Source organism: Zonotrichia albicollis, unplaced genomic scaffold (genome assembly GCF_047830755.1).
Source record: "Zonotrichia albicollis isolate bZonAlb1 unplaced genomic scaffold, bZonAlb1.hap1 Scaffold_83, whole genome shotgun sequence".
Taxonomy (NCBI): Eukaryota; Metazoa; Chordata; class Aves; order Passeriformes; family Passerellidae; genus Zonotrichia; species Zonotrichia albicollis.
In genome coordinates, this window is record NW_027428460.1 from 720,583 (window position 1) to 735,582 (window position 15,000).

At 41.4% G+C, this 15,000-nt stretch overlaps 1 pseudogene; it reads right to left on the reverse strand.

Moving 5' to 3' along the window:
* Positions 1-310: 310 nt before the first annotated feature.
* LOC141728026 (matrix metalloproteinase-14-like) lies at positions 311-13,345 on the reverse strand (annotated as a pseudogene).
* Positions 13,346-15,000: the final 1,655 nt, after the last annotated feature.

Below are 15,000 nucleotides of genomic sequence, written 5' to 3' on the forward strand. Positions count from 1 at the left end.
GGGTTTTACTGGTTTATACTGGTTTATACTGGTTTATACTGGTTTGTACTGGTTTCTTTATTTTTCACCCAATTTTCTCAATTTTTTAACCATTTTTCCCCCATTTTTTCCCCATTTTCCCCTCCCAGTCCCTCCCAGTACAAACCAGTATAAACCAGTTCCCATTTCCCCCACTTTTATCAAATTTTTTTGCCATTTTAACCCTTTCAATGCCATTTTTAACCCTTTTTTTGCATTATTTTCCTCATTTTTTGCTCATTTTTCACCCAATTTTCACCATTTTTCCCCTTTTTTTCCCCATTTTTCCCCTCCCAGTCCAAACCAGTCGGCGCCATTTCCTTTCTCTCCTTTATTAATTAATTATTCACTCATTATTTATTCATTCATTATTTATTCATTAATCCCCTCCCACCACCCCCCCGGGGGCGTGGCCTGGCTCTTGGCCCCGCCCCCCTCCCGTCCCGCGGGAAAATTATACAAAAAAAACCAGAAACCCACCCCAAGCTCCGCCCCCTTCATTTGCATAACCCCGCTCCTCTCTCGGCCAATCAGGGAGGAGGAGGGGGCGGGGCGCGGCCCGCAGCACCATAAATGGAAAAGGGGCGTGGCCAATGGGAAAGGGGGGTGTGGGCGTGGCCGGGTGAGCGCAAGGGGCGTGGCTTAACGGAGGGGGCGTGGCTTGGGTGGGTAGGAGTGTCCGGGTGAGTTTGGGGGCGTGGCAAAGTGAAGGGGCGTGGTCAGGGTTGTCTGGGGGCGTGGCCAGGTGAGTGGGCGTGGCCTGGGGAGTCTGTGGGTGTGGTCACACAAAGTGGGCGTGGTCAGGTGAGTCAAGGGGTGTGTCAATACAAAGTGGGCGTGGCCATCTGAGTCAGGTGGGCGTGTCCGTGAAAAGTGGGCGTGGTCAAGTGCATCATGGGCGTGTCCCAAAAACTGGGCGTGTCCATGTGAAGAGTCCAGGTGGATTTGGGGTCGTGTTCATATGGAGTGGGCGTGTCCTCACAAAATGGGCGTGGTTAACCAAAGTGGGCATGTCCCTGTGTAGTGGGTGTGGCCAAATGAATCATTGGGATGGGCAGGTGGGCGTGTCCATTGGAGTGGGCGTGGCCAGGTGAAGCTAATGAGGGGCAATGCAAAGTGGGCGTGGCCAGGTGAGTCAATGGGTGAGTCTGGGGGCATGTCCATGCAAAGTAGGCGTGGTCAGCAGGGTCAGGGGCGTGTCCATACAGCTCAGGTGGGCATGTCCATTGAAAAGGGCGTGGCCAGGCCGGTCCAATGAGGGGCAATACAAAGTGGGCGTGGCCTCGAGAGTCATGGGGTGACTTGGGGGTGTCCATGCAAAGTGGGCGTGTCCAGGTAATTAAGGGGGGCGTGTCCTAGCGAAGTGGGCGTGTCCAAGCAAAGTGGGCGTGTCCAGGTAATTCAGGGGGGCGTGTCCATGCAAAGTGGGATTGCCAATTGCCCCCCCAAAAGTGGGCGTGGCCACATTGGGTCGGGGGTGTGTCCAGATGAGTTAGGTGGGCGTGTCCATGCAAAGTGGGCGTGTCCAGGTAATTCAGAGGGGCGTGTCCTTGCAAAATGGGCGTGTTCCCCATAAAAGTGGGCGTGGCCAGAGATTGGGTCCGAGGTGTGTCCATGCAAAGTGGGCGTGTCCAGGTAATTAAGGGAGGCGTGTCCAAGCAAAGTGGGCGTGTCCAGGTAATTCCAAGGGGCGTGTCCAAGCAAAGTGGGCGTGTCCTAGCACAGTGGGCGTGTCCAGATAACTGAAAGGGGCGTGTCCTAGCACAGTGGGCGTGGCCCCCACCCCAAAAGTGGGCGTGGCTACACGCGGGGCAGCAGCGACCGCTGGCACCGCCTCAGGTGGGCGTGGGCCTCGCCCCGGCGCCGCCAGAACAAGGCCACGCCCAGCAGCGCCATAGGCCCCGCCCACGCCGCCGGCCCCGCCCCTACAGCGATGACGATGACCTCGGTGTCCGGAGGGGCGGGGCCGGGGCGGGGCAGCCCAGCCAATCGCGGAGCGCGGATTTGGGGAAGCCGGGCAGGACGCGGAGGGCGGAGTTGTCGAATTTCCAGTAGAGGTGGGAGCGGTCGAAATAGGTGAAGGCTGCAATGGGAGGGAACTGGGTTATACTGGTTTGTACTGGTTTATACTGGGAGGGGGGAAATGGGGGAAAATCGGTGAAAAAATGGTGAAAATCGGGTAAAAAATGGGGGAGAAATGGGGAAAAAAGGGGTAAAAATGGGGGGGAGTCGTGTCAAAAATCCCGGAAAAAATTTTAAAAATTCCACCAAAAAATCCTTTAAAAAAATTTAAAAAATAAACCTAAAAAATCCCCAAAAATCCCAAAAAAAGCCCAAAAAATCCCCCAAAAAATCCCCAAAAAGTCTTTTAAAAAAATTAAAAAAAAAAACCAAAAAAATCCTTTAAAAATATTAAATAAAACACAAAAAAATCCCTAAAAAATCCCCAAAAAATCCTTTAAAAAAAATTTAAAAAAAACAAAAAAATCCCTAAAAAAATCCCCAAAAATCCCCCAAAAAATCCTTTAAAAAAATAAAAGAAAAAGAAATCCCTAAAAAATCCCCAAAAATCCCTCAAAAAAATCCCAAAAAAATCCTTTAAGAATATTAAATAAAACACCAAAAAAATCCCTAAAACATCCCCAAAAATGCCCCAAAAATGCCCCAAAAAATCCTTTAAAGAAATTAAATAAAACACAAAAAAATCCCTAAAATATCCCCAAAAATCCCCCAAAAAATCCCAAAAAAAGCCCAAAAAATCCCCCAAAAAATCCCCAAAAAATCCTTTAAAAAATTTAAAAAAAAAACCAAAAAATCCCTAAAAAATCCCCAAAAATCCCCCAAAAAATCCTTTTAAAAAATTTATAAAAAACCCAAAAAATCTCTAAAAAATCCCCAAAAAAAGCCCAAATAATCCCTCAAAAATCCCCCAAAAAATCCTTTAAAAAAATTAAATAAAACACAAAAAAATCCCTAAAAAATCCCCAAAAATCCCCCAAAAAATCCTCAAAAAATCCTTTAAAAAATTTTAAAAAAACCCGCAAAAAAATCCCTAAAAAATCCCCAAAAATCCCCAAAAAAATCCTTTAAAAGAATTAAATAAAACACAAAAAAAATGCCTTAAAAATCCCCAAAAATCCCCCCAAAAAATCCTTTAAAAGTAAAAAAAAAAATCCCAAAAAATCACTAAAAACATCCCAAGAACCTAATTTAAAAATCCCCAAAAATTCCTCAAAAAATCCTTTAAAAATAAAAAAAATCCCAAAAATTCCCCCCAAAAAATCCCCAAAGTCCCCCCAAAAAATCCCAAAGAAAACAAAAAAAATTCGCAAAAATTCGCAAAAAATCCCCCCAAAAATTCCCAAAAAAATCCTTTAAACGTCAAAAAAAAAGGAAACCAAAAAATCCCAAAAAAGAAATCCCAAAAAAATACAAAAAAATCCCCCACAAAATCCTTTAAAATTAAAAAAAAAGAGTCCTCAAAAATCCCCCAAAAAATCCTTTAAAATAAATAAAACAAAAAATCACCAAAAAATCCCCAAATAATCCCCAAAAAATCCCCCAAAAATCCCAAATTGTTTGGGGATTTTTTTTTTATTTTTTGAGGGATTTTTCGGGGATTTTTTTGGGAATTTTTTTGGGAATTTTTTTTTCTTTGTGGGGTGAATTTTGGAGATTTTGGGGGGATTTTGGGGGGCTTTTTAGGGGAATTTTGGATGCATTTTTGGGGGGATTTTTTGGAGGATTTGGGGGCATTTTTTGGGGATTATTTGGGAGATTTTTTTTGTGGGATTTGAGGGATTTTTTGGGAGACTTTGTGGGGATTCTTGGACTCATTTTTTGGGGGGGGTTGAGGGATTTTTGGGGGGAATTTTTGGTGATTTTTTGGGGATTTTTGAAGATTTTTTGGAAGATTTTTTTGTGGGATTTTTGAGAATTTTTTTGCGGATTTTTTGGGGGATGTTTTGTGGATTTTGGGGGAATTTTTTTTGGAATTTTGAGGTTTTTGGGGGATTTTTGGGGGACTTTTTGGGTTATTTTGGGGGGATTTTTTCAGACTTTTTCAGGGTTTTTTGGGGAGATTTTTGGGGGGATTTTTGATGATTTTTGGGTGATTTTTGAGGGATATTTTTGGGGGAGATTTTGGGATTATTTGGGGAATTTTTGAGGATTTTTTGGGGGGATTTTTTGAGGATTTTTTAAGGAATTTTTGGGGCGATTTTTTTTGGAATTTTGAGGGTTTTTTGAGAACTTTTTAAGGGATTTTTGGGGTTTTTTTGGGGATATTGGGGGGATTTTTTCAGATTTTTTCAGGGTTTTTTGGGGATATTTTTAGGGATTTCTGGGGGATTTTTGGGGGGATATTTTTGGGATTTTTTTGATTTTTTGGGGTGAATTTTGGGGTCTCACCGTCGTCGGGTCCCATGAAGGCTCCGCGGGGGCTCGGGGGGACCCCGCAGACCTCGAGAAACCCCCAAAAAATCCCCAAAAATAAAAAAAAAAAACAAAAAATCCTCAAAAATAACCCCCTAATATCCCTCCGAAAATCCCAAAAATATCCTTTAGAAATAAAAAAAATCTCAAAAAATCCCCAAAAAAATCTCAAAAAAAATCCCAAAAATTCCCAAATAAATCTCAAAAAATCCCCCAAAAATTCCCCAAAAATCCCCCAGAAAATCTTAAAAAAATCCTTTAAAAATCCCCAAAAAATCACCTAAAAAATCCCAAAAAAATTACTTTAAGAATAAAAAAAAATCCCAAAAAAATCCCCCAAAAAAATCTCCAAAAAAATCCCAATTCCCAAATAAATCTCAAAAAATCCCAAAAAAATTCCCCAAAAATCCCCCAAAAAATCCCAAAAAAATCCTTTAAAAATCCCCAAAAAATCACCTAAAAAATCCCAAAAAAATTACTTTAAGAATAAAAAAAAATCCCAAAAAAATCCCCCAAAAAAATCTCCAAAAACATCCCAATAATTCCCAAATAAATCTCAAAAAATCCCAAAAAAATTCCCCAAAAATCCCCCAAAAAATCCCCAAAAAATCCTTTAAAAATCCCAAAAAATCCCAAAAAAATCCCCAAAATATCCTCAAAAAATCCCAAAAAATCCCCCAAAAAATCCTTTAAAAATGCAAAACAATCCCCAAAAAATACCAAAAAAGTCCTTTAAAAAACAAAAAAAAAAATCCCAAAAAATTACTTTAAAAATAAAAAAAAACCTAAATAAATCCCCCAAAAAATCCCAAAAAAATCCCAAAAATTTACTTTAAAAATAAAAAAAATCCCCAAAAAATCCCCAAAAAAATCCCAAAAAAATCCCGAAAAATCCCCAAAAAATCACCAAAAAAATCACAAAAAAATCCAAAAAAATCCCCAAATTTTGGCCGATTTTTTTGGGACTTTCGAGGATTTTTGGGGTGAATTTTGGGGTGAATTTTGGGGTCTCACCGTCGTCAGGTCCCATGAAGGCTCCACGGGGGCTCGGGGGGACCCCGCAGACCTCGATGCTCTTGGGGTACTCGGGGTCCACCGAGCCCAAAGCCTCGTTCAGGCGGTAATACCTGGGTTAGGGGAAATTGGAAATTTGGGAAATTTGGGGGAAAATTGGGGAAAAAATGGGGGAAATTTGGGGGAAAATTGGGGGAAAATTGGGGAAAAAATGGGGGAAATTTGGGGGAAAATTGGGGAAAAATTGGGGGAAATTTGGGGGAAATTTGGGGGGAATTTCGGGAAAATTTGGGCAGAAATTGGGGAAAATGGGGGGGACAATTTGGGGAAATTTAGGGAAATATTTGAGGGAAAATTGGAGGATTTAGGGAGGAATTTTGGGGATTTTTTGGGGGGGAAATTTTGGGGAAACTTGGGGGAAAATGGGGAAAAATTTGGGGAATTTAGGGAGGAATTTTGGGGATTTTTTTGGGGAATTTGGGGGAAATTTAAGGAAATATTTGGGGAAAATTGGGGGAAAATTGGGGGGATTTTTGGGAAAATTTGGGGGGAATTTGGGCAGAAATTGGGGGAAAATTTGGGGGGAAATTGGAGGAAATTGGGGGAAATTTAGGGGGAAAATTGGGGGAAAATTGGGGGAAATTTGGAGGATTTAGGGAGGAATTTTGGGGAAATTTGGGGAAAAATATGGGGGAAAATTGGGGAAAATTTTGCGGAAAATTTTGGGAAATTTTGGAGAAAATTGGGAGAAATTTGGGGGAAATTTTGGGGAAAATTTGGGGGATTTAGGGAGAAATTTCAGCGATTTTTTGGGGGGAATTTGGGAAAATTTGGCGGAAAATTGAGGGGAAATTGGGGGAAAATTTGGAAAAAATTGGGGAAAATTTGAGGGAAAATTGGGGGGGGAATTTAGGGAAAATTTGAGGGGATTTTGGGGACAATTTGGGGAAAATTGAGGGAAAATTTGGGGGAAATAGGGGGGAAATTTGGGCAGAAATTGGGGAAAATTTGGGGAAATTTAGGGAAATATTTGGGGAAAATTGGGGAAAAACTTGGGGGAAATTTGGGGGGAAATTGGGAAAATTTTGGGGGAAAATTGGGGAAAATTCGGGGAAATTTAAGGGAAAATTTGGGGGGAATTTGGGGGACTTAGAGAGGAATTTAAGGGATTTTTTTTGGGAATTTCGGAAAATTTGGGGGAAAAATGGGGGAAATTTGGGGAAATTCTGGGGAAAATTCGGGGAAATTTAAGGGAAAATTTGGAGGGAATTTGGTGGATTTAGGGAGGGATTTTGGGGGAAAATATGGGGGAAAATTGGGGAAAATTTTGGGAAATTTTGGAGAAAAATTGGGGGAAATTTTGGGGAAAATTTGGGGGAATATTGAGGGGAAATTGGGGGAAAATTTGGAAAAAATTGTAGGAAAATTGGGGGGAAAATTTGGGGGGATTTTGGGGGAAGTTTGGGGGAAAATTGAGAGGATTTAGGGAGGAATTTTGGGGATTTTTGGGGGGAATTTGGGAAAAATTGGGGGAAATTTGGGGAAAAATTGGGGGAAATTTGGGGTAATTTTGGGGAAAATTTGGAGGATTTATGGAGGAATTTTGGGAATTTTTGGGGGAATTTGGGGGGAAATTGGGGGAAAATTTGGGGGAAAATTGGAGGATTTAGGGAGGAATTTTCGGGGAATTTGGGGAAAATTTTGGGGAAAATTTTGGGGAATTTGGGGGAAAATTGGGAGGAAATTTGGGGAAAATTTGGGGGAAAATTGGGGAATATTTGGGGATTTTTGGGGGGGGAATTTGGGGATTTTTGGGGGGGGAATTTGGGGAAAATTGGGGAAAAGTTGGGGGAAATTGAGGAAATAAGGAAGGGAACTTGGAGGAATTTTTGGGGAAATTTGGGGGGAAATTGGGGGAAAACTGGAGGATTTAGGGAGAAATTTTGGGGATTTTTTGGAGGGAAAATTTGGGGGAAATTTGGGGGAAAATTGGGGAAAACTTGGAGGATTTATGGAGGGATTTTTGGGGGAATTTGGGAAAATTTGGGGGAAAATTGGGGGAAAATTTGGGGGATTTAGGGAGGAATTTTGGGAAATTTTTTTGGGGAAATTGGGGGAAAATTTGCGGGAAAATTGGAGGATTTAGGGAGGAATTTTGGGGGAGTTTGGGGAAAATTTGGGGGGAAATTTTGGGGAAAATTTTGGGGAATTTGGGGGAAAATTGGGAGGAAATTGGGGAATATTTGGGGGATTTAGAGAGGAATTTTGGGGATTTTTTGGGGGGAAAATTCGGGGGGAAATTTGGGGATTTTTGAGGGAATTTGTGGAGGAATTTTGGGGAAAAATTTGGGGGATTTGGGGATTTTTTAGCAGGAAATTTGAGGATTTTGGAGAAAATGTGGGGGATTTGGGGGAAAATTTAGGGGATTTTGGGAAGAATTTTGGGGGAAATTTTAGGAAAATTTGGGGGATTCAGGGGTGGGAAAAATTTGGGGTAGAAAAGGTCCTGGAAGGTCCCAAAAAAGCCCAGAAATAGCAGAGACAGGTCCTGAAAGATGCATAAAAAGCCCCAAAATTCCCGGAAAAAAATCCCAAAAAATCCCAGAAATTTCTGGAAGGTCCCGGAAGGTTCAGAGAAGGTTCAGAAAAGGTCCTGGAAGGTGCAGAAAGGTTCACAGAAGGTTCCAGAAGTAGCAGAGACAGGTCCTGAAAGGTACATAAAAAGCCCCAAAATTCCGGGAAAAAAATCCCAGAAAATCCCAGAAAATTCAGGAAGGTCCCGGAAGGTCCAGAAAGGTCCTGGAAGGTGCAAAAAGACCCGAAAAACAGCCCAAAAGAGCACAGACAGGTCCTGGAAGGTACATAAAAAGCCCCAAAATTCCGGGAAAAAAATCCCAAAAAATTCCCAAAAAATCCCAGAAAATTCGGGAAGGCCCCGGAAGGTCCAGAGAAGGTTCCAGAAGGTACAGAAAGGTTTAGAAAAGGTCCTGGAAGGTGCAGCAATAGCCCAGAAAGAGCCCAGACAGGTCCTGGAAGGTACATAAAAAGCCCCAAAATTCCGTGAAAAAAATCCCAGAAAATTCGGGAAGGACCCGGAAAGTCCCGGAAGATTCAGAGAAAGTTCCAGAAGGTGGAGAAAGGTCCTGGAAGGTGCAGAAAGAGCCGAAAAACAGCCCAAAAAGAGCCCAGACAGGTCCTGAGAGATGCATAAAAAGCCGCAAAACTCTGGGAAAAAAATCCCAAAAAATCCCAGAAAATTCCAGGATGTTCCGGAAGGTGCAGAGAAGGTCCTGGAAGGTTCAGAGAAGGTCCCAGAAGGTGCAGAAATAGCCCAAAAAGAGCCCAGACAGGTCCTGAAAGATGCACAAAAAGAGTGGAATTTCTGGAAAAAAATCCCCAAAAAATCCCAGAAATTTCTGGAAGGTTCAGAGAAGGTTCCAGAAGATCCTGGAAGGTCCCGGAAGGTTCAGAGAAGGTTCAGAGAAGGTTCCAGAAGGTGCAGAAAGAGCCGAAAAACAGCCCAAAAAGAGCACAGACAGGTCCTGAAAGATGCATAAAAGGAGCAGAATTTTCTGGAAAAAAATTCCAAAAAATCGGAGAAATTTCTGGAAGGCCCCGGAAGGTTCCGGAAGGTTTAGAAACGTTCAGAGAAGGTTCCAGAAGGTGCAGAAAGAGCCCAAAAAGAGCCTAAAAAGAGCCCAGACAGGTCCTGGAAGGTACATAAAAAGCCCCAAAACTCCGGGAAAAAAATCCCAAAAAATCCCAGAAAATTCCAGAATGTCCCGGAAGGTTCTGGAAGGTTCCAGATGCACTTGTCGCCCCGGAAGAGGTAGGTGTGGCCGCTGGGCAGCCAGAGCAGGGCGGCGTCCACGCGGTCGCTGGGGACGCCCCGGCCGAGCTCCGCCAGGGGCCGGGGGTACCCGGGGAGGAGGCGCCCTCGTCGAACACCCAGTGCCGGGAGCCTGAGGGAAAGGAGAAAAAATTACCCAAATTCGGCCCAAAATTCACCAGAAATTCAGCCCAAAATTACCCGAAATTCAGCTCAAAATTCAGCCCAAAATTCACCCAGAATTGCCTGAAATTCAGCTCAAAATTCAGCCCAAAATTACCTGAAATTCACCTGAAAATCAGACCCAAATTCACCCAAAAATCAGCTCAAAATGCACCCAAATTCAGCCCAAAATTCACCTAGAATTGACCAAAATTCACCCCAAAATTCACCTGAAATTCACCCAAAAATTCACCCAAAAATCAGCCCAAAATTCACCTAAAAATCAGACCAAAAATCAGCCCAAAATTACCTGAAATTCAACCAAAAATCAGCCCAGAATTACCCGAAATTCAGCTCAAAATTCACCCAAATTCAGCCCAAAATTCACCCAGAATTGACCAAAATTCACCTAAAAATCAGACCAAAATTACCCGAAATTCAGCTCAAAATTACCCGAAATTCAGCCAAAAATTCACCCAGAAATGCCAAAAAATTCAGCCCAAAAATACCCAAAATTCAGCTCAAAATTCACCCAAATTCAGCCCAAAATTCACCTAAAATCAGACCAAAATTCAGCCCAAAATTACCTGAAATTCAGCTCAAAATTCAGCCCAAAATTCACCCAAAAATAAGCCCAAAATTACCCAAAATTCAGGTCAAAAATCACCTAAATTCAGACCAAAATTCAGCCCAAAATTACCCGAAATTCAGCTCAAAATTCACCGAAAATCAACCAAAAATTCAGCTCAAAATTCACCCAGAATTGACCAAAAATTCAGCTCAAAATTCACCTCAAAATTTGCCTCAAATCAACCAAAAAATCAGCTCAAAATTCACCCAAATTCTGCCCAAAATTACCCAATCCAATTAAACCTCAATTAAATCCAATTAAATCCGAATTAAATCCCAATAAAACCCAATTAAATCCAAATTAAATCCAATGAAATCCCAATAAAATAGCAATAAAACCCAATTAAAACCCAATAAACCCCAATAAAACCCTAATAAAACCCAATTAAATCCAATTAAATCCAATGAAATCCCAATAAAACCCAATAAAACCCAATAAAACCCAATTAAACCCCAATAAAATCCCAATTAAATCCAATAAAACCCCAATAAACCCCGATTAAATCTGAATTTGAACCTTTGAAGCAGACAAATTTGCCGTCGCTGCGCTCGTGCCCCAAATCAACCCCAATAAAATCGAATAAACCCCAATAAAACCCAATTAAACCCCAATAAAACCCAATAAAACCCAATTAAATCCCAATAAATTACAATAAAACCCAATAAAATCTGGATTAAATCCCAATAAACCCCAATTAAATCCCAATAAAATCCAATTAAACCCCAATAAAACCTTATTACATCCCAATAAAATCCAATTAAACCCCAATTAAATCCCAATAAAATCCAATAAATTCCAAAAAATCCCAATTACACCCCAATAAAATCCAATTAAAATCCCAATTAAATCCCAATTAAATCCCAATAAAATCCCATAAAATCTGAATTAAATCCTAATAAAATCCAATTTAATCTCAATAAAACCCATTCAAATCCCAATAAAACCCAATTAAATCCCAATAAATCCCAATAAACCCCAATTAAACCCAATTAAATCCCAATAAAATCCAATAAAATCCAATTAAATCCAAATAAATTGAATTAAACCCCAATTAAACCCCAATAAATCGAATGAAATCAGAATGAAACCTTTGAAGCAGACGAATTTGCCGTCGCTGCGCTCGTGCCCCAAATCAACCCCAATAAAATCCCATTAAATCCCAATAAAATCCCATTAAATCCCAATGAAATCAAATTAAATCCAATTAAACCCCAATATAATCCAATTAAATCCCAATAAAACCCAATTAAACCCCAAAAAACCCCAATTAAACCCCAATAAATCCCAATTAAATCCCAATAAAACCCAAATAAATCCGAATAAAATCTGAATTAAATCCCAATAAAACCCAATTAAACCCCAATGAAATCCAATTAAATCCCAATAAATCCCAATAAATCTCAATTAAATCCCAATTTAATCCCAATAAAACCCAAATAAGTCCCAATAAACCCCAATAAAATCCGAATTTCACCTTTGAAGCAGACGAATTTGCCGTCGCTGCGCTCGTGGGCGGCGTCGATGCTCGGGGGGAGCCCGGCCCAGAATTGGCCGATGGGGAGGGGGAACCCCCCCGCACCCGCCAGAACCAGCGCTCCTGGGGGAAACGGGAAAAATGGAAAATATGGGGAAAATATGGGGAAAATCAGTGGGAAAACGGGGGAAAAAATGGGGAAAAAATAGGGAAAAAATGGGGAAAATCGGTGAAAAAATGGTGAAAATATGGGGAAAAAATGGGGAAAAAAAGGGGAAAATAGGGTGGGAAAATATGGGGGGAAAATGGGGGGGAAATGGGGAAAATGCCAGGAAAAAATAGGGGAAAAAAGAGGAAGAAATTTTGATATTTTCCCCCTCATTTTGGTGTTCTGGGCTTTATCCCCTTAGATTTTTACATAATTTGAATATTTTTCCCCTTATCCCAATAATTTTCCCCTCATCCCAGTTTTTTTCCATCTCATTTTCAAATTTTTTGCCTCAGCCCATTTTCTTCCCACCAGATTTTCCTGGGTTTTTACCTCATTTCATTACTTATCCCCCTCATTTTTTTTAATTTTTCACCTCATTTTTATATTTTTCCCCTTATCCCAGTGGTTTTCCCCTCATCCTGGTGGTTTCCCCTCCTTTTTATTTTGTTTTTCACCTAATTTTGATATTTTTCCCCTTTATCCCAGTGGCTTTCCCCTCAGCCCAGTGTTTTCCCACCTGATTTTCCTGGGTTTTTACCTCATTTCATTACTTATCCCCCTCATTTTTTTTTAGTTTTTCACCTCATTTTTATATTTTCCCCCTTATCCCAGTGATATTCCCCTCATCTCGGTGCTATTTCCCCCCTTAGTTTTTTGTTTTTAATTTAATTTTTGTATTTTTCTCCTTTATCCCAGTGGCTTTCCCCTCAGCCCAGTGTTTCCCCACCTGATTTTCTTGCGTTTTTACCTCATTTCATTACTTATCCCCCTCTTTTTTTTGTTTGTTTTTCATCTAACTTAGATATTTTCCCCTTATCCCAGTGCTTTTCCCCTCATCCTGGTGGTTTCCCCTCCTTTTTATTTTGTTTTTAATTTAATTTTTGTATTTTTCTCCCTTATCCCAGTGGCTTTCCCCTCAGCCCAGTGTTTTCCCACCTGATTTTCCTGAGTTTTTATCTCATTTCATCACTTATCCCCCTTTTTTTTTGTTGTTTTTCACCTAATTTTCATCTTTTCACCCTTATCCCAGTGCTTTTTCCCTCATCCTGATGTTTTCCCCCCTCTTTTTCCACTTTTTCCCCTCATGTTCCGATTTCCCCCCTCATGTTCCAATTTCCCCCTCATCCCGCTATTTCTCCCCCCCCATCCCCGCTATTTTTCTACCTTTTTCCGCGTCATTTTTTCAACTTTTTCCCTCACCCCGCTGCTTTTTCCGCCTCATTTTCCAACATTTTCCCTCAGCCCGAGATTTTTCCGCCTCATTTTTCAACTTTTTCCCTCATCCCGGAGCTTTTTCCCGTCGCCTCTGGGGCTCTGAGGGCGCTGAGGGCAAAATGGCGGGAAGCCGCCGTGGGGGGGCGCATCTATGAGGGGGCGCGGCCCTATAGAAGCCTATAAGGGGATTTTTATGGGGTCGCTGAAGCTTTTTATGGCTTTGAGCCCCCATAGAGAAGCTCTGAGGGGTTTCTAGAAAGATCCCATAGGATTTAGAGATTTATAGGGTCCCCTATAACCGGGCGAACCCCCGGCCCTTCTCCTTCAATTTCCGCTTCCGCCCGGAACCTTTTCACCGGCGCACCACTTGAGGTGCTTACACATTGCGGTCCCCCATGTGGCCACTTCCGGGTGGCGCGGCCTTGGCTGTCGCTGTCTCCTGTCGCGACATGGAGGGGGCCCGGCCCTGTCGGGGGTCGCGATGAGGGTGGGGGGAGCGATGCTGCGGCCGGGAATCCACGTTTATTTTTATTACGTAGATCACCAAGGACAAGTGAAGGGAGATTGATAAGGAATCGATAAGGGATCGATAAGGAATTGATAAGGGATCGATAGGAATTGATAAAAGATCGATAAGGGGGTCGGGACGGGGTTTTGGGCAATGGATCCCAACAGGATTCTGGGCAGATCCCGAAAAAATGGCAGCGAGGATCCCACAGAAATCCCGGGAGGATCCTGCTCAAGATCCCGAAATAATTCCGGATTAAACCTCGATTAAACCCTGATTAAACCCAGATTAAACCCAAATAAATCCCAAACAAATCTCAGCTGGATCCCGGCCAGCTCCCACACAAATCCCGCTCAGATTCCAAAGGAACCCCCCCCAAAAAAAAAAAATCTTTCCATGGACTCGGAGCAGATCCCAAAAACATTCCCAAAAATTCCGGGGCAAATCCCCTAAAAAAAAACCCAAAAGGATCCAGGACAGATCCCAAATCCATCCCAGAGAAAAATTCCAGGGTTTTTTTTTTGGGAAAACTCGACCTTTTGGAGGATTTTTCTGGATGACACCAAAATCAAGAACTTCGTCACCTGCTTCAAAGGCACTGCCCTAATTAATTAACCTGATTAATTGTTCCCTTTGTTAATTTGGAGCTGAATGTTAATTTGGATTTGGTTGTTAATGGGGATTTGAGCCTTCATTAGAATTTAATCCTTTAAAAAAAGGCAAAAAAAGTCCAAAAATCCCCAAAAAAGTCCAAAACCACCAAAAATCCTCCAAAAAACCCCTGCTAAAACCAGGATAAAAAACACCTGAAAAAATACAAATAAAAATACAAATAAAAATGGAAAAAGCCGCCCAAAAAAACATTTGAGAATGTTCAAAACTACCTCAGAAATGCTCAAACTAACCCCAAAAAAAGCCCCGAAAACACCAAAAAATCTCCATGAAAAGCACCAAGAATCCACCAGAAAAAAAAACCAAAAACCTCAAAAAAAACCCTCCCAAACGACCCCAGAATGGAACAATAAAAACCTCAAAGAAAGCCCAAAAAAATCACTGGTAAAACCACAAAAAACACACCAAAAAAAATTTGAAAAAAATCCAAAAATCACAAAAAAAATCCAGAAAAAAACCCCAAAACATCTCCATGTAAACCCCAAAAAATGGCAAAAACCCATCCAAAACACCCCAAAAAACACCAAAAACCCTCAAAAAAACCCCACTAAAACCAGGATAAAAAACACCTGAAAAAATACAAATAAAAATGGGAAAATCCTCCCCAAAAAAACCCAAAACCATCATGAGAATGTCCAAAACTACTTCAGAAATGCTCAAAATAACCCCAAAAAAAGCCCCGAAAACACCAAAAAATCTCCATGAAAAGCACCAAGAATCCACCAGAAAAACCCCAAAAACCTCAAAAAAAACTCAAAAAAAAAAAATCCCAAACGACCCCAGAATGGAACAATAAAAACCTCAAAGAAAGCCCAAAAAAATCACTGGTAAA